Source organism: Esox lucius, chromosome 15 (assembly GCF_011004845.1).
Source record: "Esox lucius isolate fEsoLuc1 chromosome 15, fEsoLuc1.pri, whole genome shotgun sequence".
Lineage (NCBI taxonomy): Eukaryota > Metazoa > Chordata > Actinopteri > Esociformes > Esocidae > Esox > Esox lucius.
In genome coordinates this window covers 24,445,832-24,463,600 of record NC_047583.1, presented here as the reverse complement: position 1 = coordinate 24,463,600, position 17,769 = coordinate 24,445,832, and the positions used below count along the sequence as shown (strand labels likewise).

The 17,769-nt window shown below is 40.8% G+C and overlaps 1 protein-coding gene across 4 annotated transcripts in view; it reads left to right on the top strand.

Moving 5' to 3' along the window:
- LOC105023610 (neuronal PAS domain-containing protein 3) overlaps positions 1-17,769 on the top strand; it is a 265,014-nt gene that overhangs the window by 224,100 nt on the left and 23,145 nt on the right. The window lies entirely within an intron of this gene.

Sequence of the window (17,769 nt, the reverse complement as noted above, 5' to 3'; positions counted from 1 at the left end):
TTGTGTGGATCCTCCTCTAGCCTTTTACAGGTGTCTGCTGCATGTGACATTTTAAATGCAAATAGAGCTCTTTGCCAAGAGCCCTGGAATCTACCCTTGTCAAGCCAGAGCAAGCCTCTCTCTTCCCCTTCCACACACACACACCAACCAGACCGGTGTTCTGATACGCAGGATTCTGCACCTTTGCTTATGCAGAAAGAATACATCATTTTAAATAATAACTATTAACTACATAAACATACACTGATCTGGAAAATTCGGACATTATTTATTATGGATTTTTTTTTAAATATGGTTGAATTAATGAAAATCTAATTCTTTGTACTAATAATACTTTGGGAAACCACTTTAACTAGAACATACAAAAATATAAGCTTGAACAATTGAAAAAGTTTAGTGCAGTCATTATAAATCAAAATTATTACAGTATACGAAAGAAAAAACGGCCGTTTTAAAATGGCTTGTTCTCAGAGTTTAATTGGTTTTCTTTAAGTACACAATAACCAATCAGAGACAATTATTATTAGACTTTTCTAATTACTTTTTTTTTTACTAAGACTAGAGTAGACGTAATGTTTACAATAGGCCATGAACAAGTGAAGATAATAGAGGAGTTGAGTGCCATCATGAAAGCTCACGGCTCAGATGTGATACACATCCCCTCATCCTCTTGTTCATTCCATCATGCAGAGGTTTTAATTACACCTACAATGAGATTAATATTGGACCACAGAGATCAGTCACTGGGTCTGATTTGTGTGTGTGCTCGGACCAATACACTGACTGACACTACCATGTGACTACACAGCGAAGAGCTGTTCCTCACTGGTCAAGAGACAGAGGCTGTTCACTTGTCAGTTGGTTCCCATGTTGTTTGCATGTGCAAGGCCACCACACTTTAGCTTAACTGCTTCCTGGTTTCTAGGTGTCTTTCATTGCTATCTCAGCAAGCTATTTCTGTATTTTTCAAATTGTATTTTGAACATGGACATTTTGGTTGTTTTGTTTAGTTGTTTGCTATCTAAATAGAAAAAGTAGCTAGTGAATTTTACATTCGTAGGAGCGCTCATTAACATTCTCTATCAATCAATGAATCAAATGTAATTATAAAGCCCTTTTTACATCAGCAGTTGTTTCAAAGTGCTTTTACACAACACCCAGTCTGAAACCACAAGGAGTATGCAACAGCAGTGTTCAAGCACAGTAGCTAGGAAAAACTCCCTAAGAGGGGCCGAAATTAAGGAAGAAACCTAGAGAGGTACCAGTTCCCTTCTGGCTATAGCATAATATTAGCATTTGGTTTCTTCTGTTTTGTTAACATGCTGTAACCCAAAAAGTTGTTACATATTTATTAGGTTACTATTACGTGAACAGCATAGTGGTTACATTTTTATTAGGTTATTATTACATAAACAGTGTTTCCATTGCTAAACTGGTTGTCTTCTGTCACTAGTGTAGCTCATACTAGCGATCACTGCATCTACCAAAACAAGTACTGTCATTTCAAATACCAGTCCAGTGGAAAGAATAAAAGGCATCTCTGTTTGCTTATTTCCAAATGGGGATATCCAACCAGTGTGGGCTGCTGCCTTGTAAGTCCATGGGCACAGGCCCTTCATTTTCCAGCCTTCTCTACAGCATATCAAAGCAGCCTTTCCAGACAAATGTCAAGGACTTGGTCCTAGCTAGACTAGGATCCCCACACTGTGACTCCATGAAGTTTTAGAAAACCATCAATAAAGGGATGTTGATACAGTTCCCAATAAATGAACAGTTTGGACATATTGGACTGCTTCCCTGTCAGCGAAAGGAGCTAGCCTTTTCTCTAAATGGTTGAGAGAGAGAGAGATGGAGAGAGGCTGGGGGGGGGGGGGTTGGAGGGGGATGAAGTCCTGGCTGATAGACCTACTGTTTATTAGGCCTTCACACACACACACACACACACACACACACACACCCTCCCTCACTTTTGCTCCAGGCCACAGTCAGCCAGAGAGGTATTCTTCAGAGAGGCCCAGGGGCTGATCTGCCACCAGGCTGACGGGTGTTAGAGTGGAGCACTGAGGCTCGGGCTGGAGGGGTCGCAGGTTGACTGTATCAGGGTCATGTGATACTCCTGCAAGGGGAGGCTGTCACAGATTGGTATCTCTGTAGGGTCTCATGGATAAATCACTCAGTCCCGAGTCAGCAGTGGCATCAGTGGCTCAGTGGTTAGGCAGTCAGGCTTGTAATCAGAAGGTTCCTGGTTTGAATCTTGCCTGGGCCAATCTTTGTTGTGTCCCTCGGCACGGCCTATAACCCTCCGTTGTATTTCCTGTGATAAAAAATTACTGAAATCTTTAGGTATGTAGACTGCAAGTAAGTATCACACAGTCTTGTTCAACAGGCTGCTATAGATGGGTACTGTACCCATCCCAGATATGCAAGGGTTAAATTGAAGGGCTGTGTTGTTTAATGGGATGGGGCTGGTGATAGTAGATCCTCTTCCCGATCTTCCCAAAAGCTGCCCCCGTTGCATCAACCAGCATCGGTTATTCTCACTCACGTCTCCCTCCGATTAAGAATGCAAATCCGAGCCTTTTCTCCATCTGTCTCTCCGTCAGTACGAGGATGTATTCAATTAAAAAAACATCATCTCTTGTTGTGTTGTTCCCGTGATATCTATAGATAGTCAGTTTGCCAAGCATCACAGAGCTTATGTTTCTTAGAATGGAAATGCCAATGAATGTAGGGAAATGGGTCTTGTATACTCCCCAGGAAATATGATGTGTTGTCCAATATTTATTATTTGAAACATGACTGTGAGAAAGATTTCTGGATTTAGCATTTGATTTTCTTTTGGGTGGTTGAGAGGATTGCTGCTGGTTTCCTGTGACGCTGAGAAGTGGGCTCCCATCCAAATAGCCCCCTCTTTCCAATCGGCTATGGTGAGAAGTAGGGGACAGGGTGACATTTGTGGCACAGCCGTAGACTGTACTAGGGCATTGAGTTCAAAGCAACTCTTTTCTCTTTTATGACTAAATTGTGATTGGCTTGGCTTATCATTTCCAATGATATTTTACTTTTTCATAATTCAGAATTAATAAAGCGCCTAACAGGTTAACATTCCTAATACATTTCCTGTAAATATTCTGTTTGTTCGCGGAAAAGTCCTAAGTTACCTGGCAATTATGAAAGCACCTGTCAGTTCATCTGATAGATTCTCTGTCAACGCATCAGTGTGGGTGTTGATTAACTATGCATCCTAAATGAAGGCCTACCCAGCTCTCTCCATCGCTAAGACAAATGTTTTTTAATCATCTGATGTGTTCATTTATTCCAGAGGTCTAACTTTAGCCTTATATTAAACCTCTTGCTATAGCATTACTTGATTTACAAATATTAATAAATAAAAATATCCATCAATCAAAGCTAGCATTCGTGTGGCTTACAACATGTCTTGGATCTAATTATTCATTGTCTACTGTATTTTCCCTAACAAAGAACTGAATATTAGGTCTTTTATTTTATTCATAAAGCTCTAGTTTGAACTCAGCTTATTAAAATGCTCACTTTTAGATAAAAAAAACTATTGTGAACTTGATGAATGAACGTTTATTTTTGCTTGTGTTATTTATCAAATGATTCCCTTCCACATTTTCCTTTGCTATGCCTCTTATAAGTCTAGCACTTTTTCTATAAAATCTGTCAGTTACAGTTGGCAGAGACAGTGCTCAATTATAAATATTTGTTCTCAACCCAGATCAGTGTCAGACAGGAAAGGTGTTGAAATGGTGTTTGTCTGAAAGGTGAACACTGTGGTGTAATTATGCAGGTTGCAGGTGCAGCCAATTACTTAGCATTATCTAGAAGGCACAATGAATACTTCTGACAGCTAGTTGACTGTACATGAAGACAATGGTGTCTGCCCTAACCCCTCCCAAAGTAAATGCTGTACGTTTTAGCATAACTCTTCCTAGTACTCAGAGCGGCTCCCTGCCTCGATCAAACCACTCGGGCACAGTGTGGCTATATACGCAAAACAATCCCTAAACAGGAACAAAGAAACTAATGACAGCTTAGCCGGCCTAAAAGATTGAAAATTCTGTCACGAGGAAAGTACCAGATCACTGGAGAAGGAAGGCATCAGAGCTTTGAAAGACAAAGGCAGGATCAAGCAGTCTCCAGGCTATTAGAAGCCAGTTTTATTTAAGCTTATTTGACTGATAAGGTTGTCAGAAAAGTCTTTTTATCAGCCTAGTGTTGTAGACGCGAAGCATTACCACAATGTTCTGTTCCCATGCAGTGAAGAGGGAGAGGGAGCGCTGCAGTGCTTTGTGGGAAAGGCTTTTGATAAAGCCGCCACATGTTTTCACACAGGAGGAAAAGCCACTTTGGAGTTGAGCTTTCTGAATGTGGAGAATGATGATACACTGCGAAGACATTAGACCCTCCTGTTTATATAATGGGATGCTTTTCACACGTAGACAAAGCAGTGTTCTGTAATCTTCATTGCTTTAAGTATTGTCATGTAATTGCTAGGTATGAAATAAAAACCTTGACTCATATCCTGAATGCTTCTCGGACTAGAAAACGATTCTATAACTCTTATGGATAACATTGAAAGCTATTCCTGAAGCCTCTTTAGGAGTCCAACCAAGTCAGCTATCCTGAGGACATTTGATATGCTGTCCTAACTATTTAGTTGCTGGGAAGAGTTAGCAGCAGGGGTCTCTACATGAAAAGGGTCAGAAAGTCAGCAGTTCCAGAACCATAGACGGGGGACTGCTTTCGAGTTGAATGTTTTGATAATTCTATATGATCAGCCCATAAATAATCCAGGCCTGCGTGCAACAGTGTGTCTTGCACGTTTGACGTTGATTTAAATTCGGCCTAATGCACCACTAGGCTAACAAATAATTGCATTTTTCTTTCAATTATTTCATTATTGTACGTCGTGTGAATTCAAGATATCCTTTTGGAGCCCAATATTTGGTGACTATTTTAAGATTTATGGTGTGGTTGGGTTATTGACAGCATCTCTTTGCAGCACATGTTGGCTCATTAGTGATACAGTAGATCTTTCAAACATTTTATGTAACTACCTAATTATCGGCATGTGACAAATCTAACGCTAATTATTGTGCTTTTAACAACCATTGGCTGATGTTTCATTAGGTACAAGATGCTAGAACATTATTCACAATATCACAATTTGTAGGAAAAAGGGACAGAGAAAACAAATTTTTTTATAGACAAGAATTAAGAGTATAGGCAAGATGTTTTTTTAACTGTATCGTTACATTCACATTCACTGTGATTGTCTGAAGCCTGCTATAGACTTCACAGCCAGGGAGGCCTTATTCCAATTGGTTATTCCCCATAATTTGCAACAAGGTCAACATCATCACTATGTTGTTCTGATTACAAGCTATAATCAACTTTTAGGGTGGTGCTTTAATATCTTTCTAGAACCTGCTCTGAGCTGGGGCATTTTCTCCAGCTTTCAGATAGTTTCAAACAGAAATTCCTTTTCTGAGATGTTTTGTGCACACAATCCCTGGGTAGACAAGCTTATTTCACCTAACCTGTATATTTCTTTCATAATGAGCAGGTGTTCAATCTACATGTATTCCCATTTCAATACTGACTACAGTAAATGACTGCAGTAAAAAACTACAGTCATTGGCTACAGTAAATGACTACAGTGCTTGATAAAGTAACAAGTTGGGCTTTACAGGGTTAATGATTCCATTTTAAATCGGCTATCACCAGCACACCTGATTTCACATATGACAATGTTTATTTTCAGTAAAAGACAATTAAAGGCGATCATTTCGGTATATTCAAATGGGAATTCAGTCTATGTAACTGAGCTGACCCATGAAAGATAGATAAATATGTAATACTAATCCCAGTTGTAAACATAAAAGTATTAATAATAATTCTAAATTACCGTTGGAGTAAATTTGGAGTAAGTTTATTAACATTTCTTAAAAGTCATGAGAGTGCCCAGAAGTACTTGTCAACATGATGGATTTTGGCACTTGAACAAGTCTTTAATTAATTATAAAATCATATATTGTATTTTCCTTATGTTCTATATTAAAGGACACTTAATTTAATATAAGAGGCTTTTCAAATTCAATGCACAATTTCTACAAAATATATCAAAGGGACAAATGACTCTTTTCATGGAAGGACCCAGTAACCAGGGAAGAGGGGTTTAAGAGTAGACACACCCTCCAGGAAGAGAAAGGGAACGAGTATTGTAGCCTTTGCAGTCACTCTGGCTTGCATTGTTTAAAAAAGCAATTGAGTTCTTTTTCCAGTTTGTGGAAATGACAAACCATGTCCCTTTGAATATACGCAGAGGGTGGAATATCAAATACAGAGCATGTTGACAGAAAACACAAACAAATTACAGTCCTATTGCCCGACTTCGCCGCCGACTGCTCACTGAGTGTTAGCTTATCAGACATGAAATATTGGGATGTCTGAATGTCTCTGTCTAACTGGGTAGAAATGTATTCTGTTTAGCTCTTATAAGCAAGATGGGTCACTGTGTTTCTCAGGCATTTATTCATAGAAAGGAGCTGCCGCAATCGGACTCTTTTCCCTTTTAAATACATCTTTTAGATCATTCACAGGAGGAAATAATGGATTTATTTGAAGCGTTGTGTGCTATTTATACAGCCCTCTCTCCCAGCTGACTTTCGGTTTGTTGGGCCTACATTTCATATATATATTTTTGTTTAACTAGGTGCTTATAAGGGCCAGTGGTAGATAAGAGCAAACAGCAAACAGGTCTACTTCCAATAAACTGGGAAATTATCGCTCCTGCTTTTCCTCGTGACACAATTTGTCAAACCTGCTGATAGGAAACACATTCTATTCATAAGCCCCCCCCCACTCCACCCCCTCCCTTCAGCCCGGTGTGATTCGGTAGCAATTCAATTATAGTTTTGTGAGATAGTGAGCCCAGAGAGAGAATCCGGGCTGACAAGAAATATGACAGGACAGTTACAGAGTGTTTATGCAATTAAACTTTCACTGACAATACCTGGCAAATGATGAATGCCTGGGCAAAGGTGTGTGTGCACAAGCACTGCCCCACAAGGATTGCACATTTTTCATTATTTTACAGCTGCTCTGATCTTCCAGGGCTGCCTGGGAGCTAGTTCATGGAGACGAACGAAGAGTTAGGAGGAGAGGGAAAGAAAGTAGGTGGGTGGATGAAGAAAGAGTGGAAAGATAGAGGGAGCGAGGAGAGGGGGTGAAGACAGGGAAGACAGTGGGGTAAGAGGAGGTGGTGCGCAATGAGGAGTGCGGAGGGAAGGAGGAGGATGAGAGGAAGGAGGCCGTAAGTGACCTTCTTGAAACAGAGATGACACACGTCAGCCATTTTTAAATATTGCAAAGACTAAGTCAACCCTTCTTCACTGAAACTAATACACGTTAGTTCAGATTTACCGTAAATGTTATGTTTCAACTGCCTATTTATTACTTATGAATAATCATAGTGTATAAAATGTGCACACTATTTCTTGTGCTGTTTGTATGTACAGCTCCTTGAAGGCTCAGGCCCAGAGCAAAGTGTCAACAGTCACAATAATTGATGTGGCATAATCATAAGATTATCATGTGTGATCCAGAATCCACTCCTCCTACATTAATACAAGCAAATGATCAGGCAGTTTGCATTTCATTTCTCAGACATTTGACAAATTCAGATCATATTTTAATGGCATTGAAATGATTTCAAAGCTCCTCTTTATCTAATGGAAACGGAATATTTTCCATCGGAGAGGCTGACAATATCTACATGGGATGTCAATATTAATAATTGTAGAATGGTGTGCCGTCTGTTCCCATAGGACTCTAATGATGTACTATGTCTTATACAGAATACAGGCCCAGATTGGTGAGCCACCTACTGCCGCAAACACTCAACACTCGCGGGTCCCAAATGCCCCCTTGCCTATATAGTACACTATTTAGGATTAGTGCACTATATAGGAAATAGGCTGTCATTTGGGACACAGCCCTACTACCTAGACCTTCGCCCTGTCTTTCTCTTCAACCTTAATCGGTGTAGTCTTCAAAAGCCCATTAAAAGTAGGGGAACAAAGGCATGCTGTAAAGCAAAGAGTTTCCAACATAAACACACATTAATAATACACATCTGTCTGTTCAGTGGGAAGAAAAATCACATTTAACTACTGAGAAACTCTGTGATCTGGCTATCCTTACCTGCATAGTGAAGTACAAAGCAGTAAGATATCAAATGTCATGGTAATATTCGGGCCAAAAGACAGTTGTTAAAATGGAAAGTGATCTGTCGGGAGTAGAGTGCGGTAATGGTGTCTATATTCTGGTTAACAAGGTCGTTGTGACCTTCTATCTGGTATTGTTAATACCATTCTTTGTCTACTTTGTCGCAGGCATCATTTGCTAGTTACGGGCCCTACGGACAGGAACCGGTGAATGTTATTAGTCAATGGTGGGCATTCCACAGGGGGTTTCGCCCACAGCGGTTCGTTTGTCCACAGATCAGAACTTAGGTGAGGTGTTCTTTTTAATTAATCATTTGTCCTTCAAACAGCAAAGTTTCTCTCCTTAGCTGTATATTGGTTCTCCACAGATAATTAGGTCCCATAGTTCAGCTAATTCCACTTGAGAACTGGTTGTAGCCACCTGCTTCCTTTGTATGGGTAATCTTTGTCTTGTAAGATTCTGTCCCTGCAGACTGTTGGTGCTCATGAAGAATGAGAAAATGTCTCTTTTTCCCCACAGCGTCCTCCGTGCACTTGCCGAAAATGTTAATTGTATGTGGGCACTACGCTCTCTCACCTTCTCTCTCCATTTCACGTGCACACACACACACATATACACACACACATACACACACATACACACACACACTGCGGATGACGGGGAGGTGTTGGTTTTTAGGTGTATATGGATCTGAAAGGAAAACTAATCCTATTAATTCAAAGTGAATAACAAAGACTAGCAGGTCTTTTCCCATGTTGTTCCATTTATTCAACCTGCTAGTGTTTTGTTCTTCCATCATAATTATTTCCCAGTCAGATTCGCACTGATTTCCTGGTGGACTTGTGTACCTCAGACTAACTTAAAGAACAACGGAGCCCGGATAATTCACACTATTCCTCTGGGGTGGTGTTCTCAGTTTTTTCAAGGACATTTTTATTACAAAGCTGATGGAATTTGCATATTAATTCATTTCTTTCAATTTTTAAGATTAAATGTTGTCAACATGTATCAGTGCAAGGCTTTGACAGAGCTGATGAAATGGGTCAGTCAAGCTTGAACATTTTGGAGTAAAGCAGCCATCTGCAACCTCCGAGCCCCCAGTGCAAACCCCGCTCTGTCTCTCCTGCAACTTGATTAAAGAAAAGGACTTTGACTGGGGAGGGGCTGTGCAAAGATGGTAGCGGGAAACGCTAAAATGAGATGGCAAATTCTATCAAAATGCTTTGAGGGCTTTCTCACAAATTAGAATGCCATTAGAGGCCGTCGATTCGTAAAGTGCATTTTCATGTTTGTCGCGTGACATTGTATTCCTGCTAATTTGACCTTTGAACCCTCGGCTAAGCCGATTTCTCTTACACGTTGCGTACGCGTATTCACGATTTCATAAATTACGTATTTTTTTCTTTATTTCGATTAAAACAAATACAATTTTCCATTTAAAACACCCCTTCAGCGTTTTTCACGCCGGCGTGATCCTCTGCACCCCATAGGTTCAGTCGGTCATGAGTAAAGACCTGACCACTATCTGGAAAGATTTTAGATGTGTTCTCAGCAACACAAAAAATGACACACTTAAATTATCAGAAAATGTGCAACCCAGTTTTCACAATCATAAATGAATTGTATTCAGTCCTAATGGCCACCAGACACTGCACCGTACAGTAACTAGCACCACAGCCCTCTCTGTTTATCCAACCCGCAGTTTATTAGTTGTGACTGGAGTCTGGCCCTTGTGTTATTGCTGTTCCGTCCCGTTCCATTGTGTACACCTGCTACATCTGATCCAGCACAACCTCTATCCACCTCCGTGGGAACTAGCCTAGCAGCCTAACTGACTTACCTCTGTTTCCCTGTTGAGCACAGTGTTCAGTCTGGTTAAATCAGGCTGCCTGTGATTAGCAACGGGCCTGTAACCCGTTAACAGACAGCCGTGACAGGATCCAGTCCACCCCCCGCTGAGACGTCCCACTCAGGGCACACTGCTATGATGAGGGAACCTTATCCAAAGATAACCGAGAGACCCGGAGCTAGCATATCGGCCTTTCTATCTGGAACCACCCAGCTCAAACTCACCTCAGCATTTCTCTTTCATTTCAAATCACGTAAGCAGCGGAGTCATAAGAGAAGAAGCCAAACGGGCCCTTTATCTGGTGTTGACTGTCTCCTCTCCTGGGCGGGCGGGTGAAAGCCTCCCAAATGCCACAGGTCTCTGGTCAGGGGTAGTGCTCCACGTAGTGGATAGGGTGCCATTTTGGAGCCGGCCCATCTCAGCGTGGACATGGTGCCGCGGTGACCTTCAGCTGATAAGAACTGGCCCGGCGTGTCACAGCAGCACCGCATTAGCATATTAATAATGGATGGGCCCGGCCACGTTGCCCCCCTCTCCCCCAGACCGTGCTCCTCTGCGGGGTGGCAGACCGGAGATGTCCAGGGGAGCGTGGGGTTATCTGACCACTGGCTATCGCTGTATGTAAAGACAGGTACAGGACAGGGATGAGTTCTCTTAAGAAGACTGTCTGACAGGTTCAGGGTATAGACCAAAATTCCGGTTGGGTCATTTAAAAAAATTGCCACTGTTTTTAACAAGCTTTGGAAAAAATTGAAAAGTCGAAGCTATTCGTTTAAAGGAGGGGATTCAGTTTTTGAACTTTTTAATGCAGATCATTTCCAGAATTGATTGCCTTTAAATATTGACTCACATTTCTGCTGTCTGATGTCTTCATTGACAGGCCAGCATTGTATGGAATGTCTAGGACAAATGACGGTATTCCTTCAGGGACAGTAAGATGATTCATAATTTTTGAAAGCCCACATGCAGTCTTTCTAATTATATCTTTTTTTAATCATCACCCTGTTTAATAAACAGGTGTGTGTTAAATATGTTGAATTAATTATTTACCTGTCTCCTTTGGCCCACGATGGTCAGTCTGATGATGTTGGTGTTAGGAAATGGATTTAAAGATAGTGGAGTATTTATATTACATTGTCTTACTAGGCCTTTTGGTTGGTCTAGAGCCCAGTCCTTATCCAGAACAGTCATTGGTCCAAATTAGTACAAATTTGTCTTATCACAAAGTATGCAGGAATTTACTGGGGTTTTTCCTCCAAACAGTTCATAGCAAAAAAATGCCTTATCATAACTTTTCAACAATTTCAGGGTGTTTTTTGACTGTGCAGGGTAGAAATATCGTCAAGACAAAGTGGAAAACACTAGGAAATTAGATTAATAAGCTAACAAGGGGAAAACTCTGGGAAACATCTTTGGGCTTTTGGTAAGCATAATCAATGTTTTCTATTGCAGAAAACATCTTGTCTGATATGTTCAACTATGCAATATATGCAAGCTATGTGTCTATACATTTGATGATAAAAACATTATCTATGAAGTTATTTTCATGATATTATTTTGGCACGGTTGTGATACAGCCTTTTTACATTTTAATAGACACTAGTAAAAAATCATAGTTGACAACAAGACCCCTGGTCTTTTTTAATTCACACAGATGGGGTGTATGGCAGCAACCATAGCTTCCTGATTAGAATAATAAATGAATGTGAAGGGATATATGTCAATTTGAGAGAAAACCTCATCAATTAGAGCACTTTTAAAGAGTGTTTACAACTGGATTTAATTATCACTTCACTCTTCAGGGCCTTTCAGCTTTATTTGCACCTCCTAATTGATCTGCTGTGTTTATCGTTATTGCGTTAGAGTCTAATCCTTCCATTCGGCTGTAAACGCATGCATCGTGTTGCATTCATCTAGAGAGCCTGCTTGCTGCACCTTGACATGCAGACTCCTAACTCAGGTGGGCTTCCAGCTTTGATGGATACATTAGCTCAAAAACAGACAGAATGTCTGAAGGAAGAAAAAGTTTTTAAATATTTGTGAGTTATTGAAATGTATGTTTGGTTGTTGGTGTCCTATTGAAATGGGGTTTTAGGAGCAGTTTTAGAGTAACCCTAAAAGATCTTCTAAATGTAAAAAACTAATCTCAAATAGGTGTCTGATTAAAGGATAAAAAATGCTTTTATTGTTTTACAATGAAATCAAAATGGATTTAATTCTGAGTTTTTAGAAATAATCAATGCAAAAACTTTCATAATGTGAAAAATGAAATCTGAAAATTATTTGAAATGAATTACAAATGTAAAACCGAACCAATTGATTTCATAAGTATTTACCCCCTTTACAATGACAAACCTGAATGAGCTCTGGTGCAACCAATCGTGCATTAGAAGTTGCGTAATGGAATGCAGTCCACATATATGCAATCATGATACTTTACATGATTTCGGGGGAGGTTTCAAGGTTTTCTGTACAATGGGTAACAAATCACGAAGATGAAGGAACATTCAAATCAAGTAAAAAATAAGGTAATTCGAAAGCATTTACAAGGCATTTAATATCTCTGGGAGCACAGTAAAGTACATTATGGAGAAGTGAGCATATGTCACAGCTGTGAATTTGTCTAGAACAGGCCATCCTCAGAAACTGTGTATCTGGTTGAGAATGGCACTAGTCATGGAAGCCACCACAGACAACTTACCCTGTGTTAAGAGTTCAGATTGTTCTAGCCTAATAGTGCATTAGGTGCTTTATGTTCTCCAGTTTTCTGTTTGCATCATTCAGTGTTTCTTGGTTATGTTAGCCTCATTCCTGTTTTGCCATTGTTTTGGCTAGGTTTTGGTTTGGGCCCATGCCCACTGTAGATTTTTGATTAGCGTGTGGTTGTTGTCTTTCACCTGTGTGATACGATACACAACCTGCACCTAAGCCTGTGTCCCAGGTCTGTTCCTTCTGCACGACCCATCCTGACAGAAGGTCTGCTTGGGAAATTATTATTCCAGCAGGATAATGACCCCAAATAGTGTATATAGCAAATATCATGAAAATAACTTCATAGATAATGTTTTTTTTGGAGTGGCTTAAAAACTGAAAGGCCGGACCTTGATATAAATATTTGGAAAGAGTTGGAAATTGCTGTTCAACAAAGGTCCCCATATAACTTGATGGATCTAGAGCAGTTGTGCATAGAAGAATGGTGAGAATTTGTTCTGTCACGATGTGCACAGCTAGTAGAGACATACCCATAGATGGCTGTAATTGCTGCCAATTGTTGCATCTACCAATTATTCACTTACTTGATTCATTTTCTGTTTTGTGTTTGTAATCAATTTAGAACAATTTGTAGATTTAATTTTTCACTCTGAAATTATGGAAATGTTTAATATTATTACAAAGGGGTAGATCCTTTAAGAGCCACTGTATATTGTTCATTAAATTTAATGGTCACATTGACTCTTCAGTCTATATTATTCAAACTGTATCCATAGAAATCCCTACTATCGTACCCACATTTTTAGTGTAGAAGCGGGTTTTGAATGCTCTGCTATTTCTAGATAAAATCATTTATTTCATTACTTTATAGAGCTATATTTTATATAATAATAAAAACACCAAAAATAATACTGGAATAATAATAAAAAACACATTTTTAATGAAATGTGTTTGTATTGTGTATTTTTACAGATGTGTTGTGAAATCATCAAATAGGCCTGCCACACAATGATGGAGAGCAACATTTGTTGTCATGGAAACCTAGATATTCCATTGTATTAAAAGCTAAGAGATGCCTTTAGAAAGGCCTTGTGGAAGGTTGGGGGGAGGGGGAGGTCCACAGTCTGAGAGTGGTGTGGCGGTCTGAGACACTGCCTTATGATGACCTTGTTTCTGATGGTGCTCACGACACGCCGTCCATTGGGGAGTTCCGCAAAGGGCAGTGCTGATTGGTTCCCGCACTGTCTGGTTCGGGGCAGCTCGCCAGACAGAATGGCCGGCCTAGCCTTGCCACATTGCGTTCTAGTCGATCCTGTTGGCAGGACGGGTGCCTGCAAGCTCAGTCAAGTCAAATTAAATGTATTTTGTAAACCCCTTTTTACATCAGCAGTTGTCGCAAAATCCTTACAGATTATCAGCCTGAAACAGCAGCCATGTTACCCGTTATTACCTTCACTGTAGTCCTCTGCTGTAATGATTTACTGGTAACCTCCACTGTAATGATTAACCCTTACCACCTTCACTGTAAACCTCCACTGTAATTATTAACCCCTACCACCTTCACTGTAAACCTCCACTGTAATGACTAACCCTTACCACCTTCACTATAAACCTCCACTGTAATGATGAACCCCTACTACCTTCACTATAAACCTCCACTGTAATGATAAACCCCTACCACCTTCACTGTAAACCTCCACTGTAAGGATTAACCCATACCATCTTCACTTTAAACCTCCACTGTAATGATGAACCCTTACCACCTTCACTGTAAACCTCCACTGTAATGATTAACTCCTACCACCTTCACTGTAAACCTCCACTGTAAGGATTAACCCTTACCATCTTCACTTTAATCCTCCACTGTAATGATGAACCCTTACCACCTTCACTGTAAAGCTCCACTGTAATGATTAACCTTTACCACTTTCACTATAAACCTCCACTGTAATGATTAACCCCTACCACCTTCACTGTAAACCTCCACTGTAAGGATTAACCCTTACCACTTTCACTATAAACCTCCACTGTAATTATTACCTCCTACCACCTTCACAGTAAACCTTCACTGTAATGATTAACCCTTATTACCCTCACTGTACATCTGGACACCAGTCAGAGGAGCTCAGTAATTAGCTGATATCTTGTAAATTTTGGCCATCCTGGAATATTTAGAAATTGTCTAACTATTATTTTCTCTTGAATGTCACTGAGGCTGAAATGTATAGTATAGCTGTATGTTTGGAACCTGTCTCCATCCCTGGAAGAGTTCCAAAGAGAATGGGAGTAGATGAGAGCAGACAGGCACAAGTGACAGAGGAGGACAAGGTGCCTGACGGCATTTCTCCTGTCACCATCTAATTATTAAAGCTGCCAATGCAATACAAGTCACTCTGTATGTTTCACATCCCACCCACGCATGCACACACATTCAGACCCTGACACACCCTGACACACACACACACACGGGCACGCACACAAACACACACACACACACGGGCACGCACACAAACACACACACACACACACACACGCGTACACACACACAGGCACATTCTCTCTCTGTCTCTCATACATACACGCACACAAACACAGACACACTATTTCCCCTTCTCTCTTTCTCACACACACACACACACACACACACAAACACTTTCTCCAACCGCACACACAGACGAGCTGTATTGAAAAATCACACTACCTCTCAATATGTAGCCAGCCAGCAGTGCCTTCCAATTAGCACAGGGCCTGGTGCATTATATATCATTACTAATGTACAGAGAGACTCCCTCATTCATCAGAGCTGGGCCATACAAGGACCTCCCCGCGTCTAGAGATGGAGGACAGCCACACTGAGCCGGAGCCATGGGCCGTGCACTTAATCTTGATTTATCCCTGCCTTAAATGCTTGACGCTTTGAATTGCTACTAATATTTATATAAATGTAAATTGAGGAATATTAGCAAGTGAAGTAGGGGAGTCTCGCTAAGTCATCTAAGTCACGAGGAGAGAGCGCGCGGCTTCCAGAAGTGTCTTGGCTTTGTAGCGGCTTCCTGCTCTGAGTAGTCCCTGGTGTATAGAAATGGTATGGTAATGGCGACGGGTCTGTCAGGGAGGGGAGAGGGGCAGTAGAGGGCTAAAGAACTGCCAGTGGGTTATTGATGGTGGTCAACACTCAGCACCACAGGACAGGAATACTTTTAAAATCCCATCACTTACACACAAAGATGGTTTCATTCCCGAGGTCTTTCATCAGGAAAATGAATCCAGATCAGCAGAACCCGGCCAAACCATAAATAACGCTTGCGACTTATTATTTATTTTCCTTCCTTAAGAATTCTTTAAAAGGTGTCTTTTTCTTTGAGATTCGGGGCATTGAGTTTATTGGCGTTTATAGTTTCACATTTCACTGCAAAGTGCTCTGGTGCTTGATGTGTGAGGGAGGCTTTTACGGTAGCTTTTTTTTTGGGGTGCATTTTGTTGGCTATTCACTTCTTCTGATAGTGTGAGGCCCTGCCCTGATTTTATTGCGACCATCAACATATTGTAAATCTCAATATGATGCCATGTCTATATGATTAGGTGGTAATCTCTCAATGTTTAACATATTGTACTTGATGTATTATAATCCTATAATACAGTATAATTTAGAAACATTCATTGGGTTGGGGTTGCTTTCACAATATCACCCCATGGGCCCAGGTCAAAAGTAGCACCCTATGAAGAGAATAGGGCTCCATTTGGGATGTGAACTTCTCTATCCAGGAAAACAAATGATCCCTGTGCCACATTGTCCTGGAATAATCAGTGCTGCTCCAACTGGGCTCACATGACCATTAGTTTGATGAAGAAAGTCTTGCAATGGCCTGTGACGTGTCTGACTCGTCCATTTCCCCCAGTCTATATTTCACATTCACTTCATAACCACCAGCTAACAGAACCCCCCTGGCAGTGAAACACACCACCACCCTCCGACACCTCACAAATGACCCTGATGTTGTTTTAGTTAGAAGTCCGCAGAGTGTAAAAAAAAAAAAAAAACTTGTGTCTTTAATGCCGGTCAGTGGGCTTGTGGCTGCTCTCCTTCTCTAATGAAAATGCTCAGTTCTAAGGGGCTCTGATCTCCTGTTTTAGTCAAATAGAACTCTCCGGCTGACTGGCAGCTCTGATCTAAAGCATTTAAGTGTACGTTTTGATCTCTTTGCCTTTGATTAAAAATAATGAGCTCATTTAATTCAAAATGGGAATCTGTGATAAGAGAAATAAGGTTGATGTGATTGGATTAGAGAGGCGAATTAAACTCTTAGAGCTGCCGAAGTTTGTGTCTGCTGCTTATATACTGTATTAAAAAGCTGTTGGCGTATTCTGCTGTGTTAGATGATGAGAAAAAATTCATAGTAATTCATATTTAATCAGAAGAAATGAAATGACTAAATATAACATGGCTCTGGCTTCTCCCAAGAGTGATAAAGGACTGGTTAGATTTTAAATGACATTTAATTCATGTCCTCAGAAAAGAAAGGGGAAAAAAGATGTGTGAAAAGAAGGGGGAAAAAGAAACGTGAAAGAGAATGGCAGCAACCCCCCCCCCCACCACCACCTCCACCACCATCTCCCTCAGCCCCGTCACCTCCCTTCCCCAAGTCTCCTCCCTCAAGCCTTCTCCAGTACCGCCTCCTCCAGTATAGCCTCACCTCCTTCCAGCCTCCCCATCACCCCTCCCATCATCTCTCCATCCCCACCCTGGTCATTCATGCCGATCACACTGTATCCTGTTCCAGATCTAAGTTCTGTACAGAGTAGCAAAAAAACTGATTTTCTAGATGTGTTGTTTTAGTAATCCCATTTGAATTTAATCTCCCACTGTAGTCTGTCTGAGACGGTTTGTATGTAACGTCCTAGTCAGCCCTGGGGACAGACATCGTCGGAGACACGCTGGGAGACCGGGATAG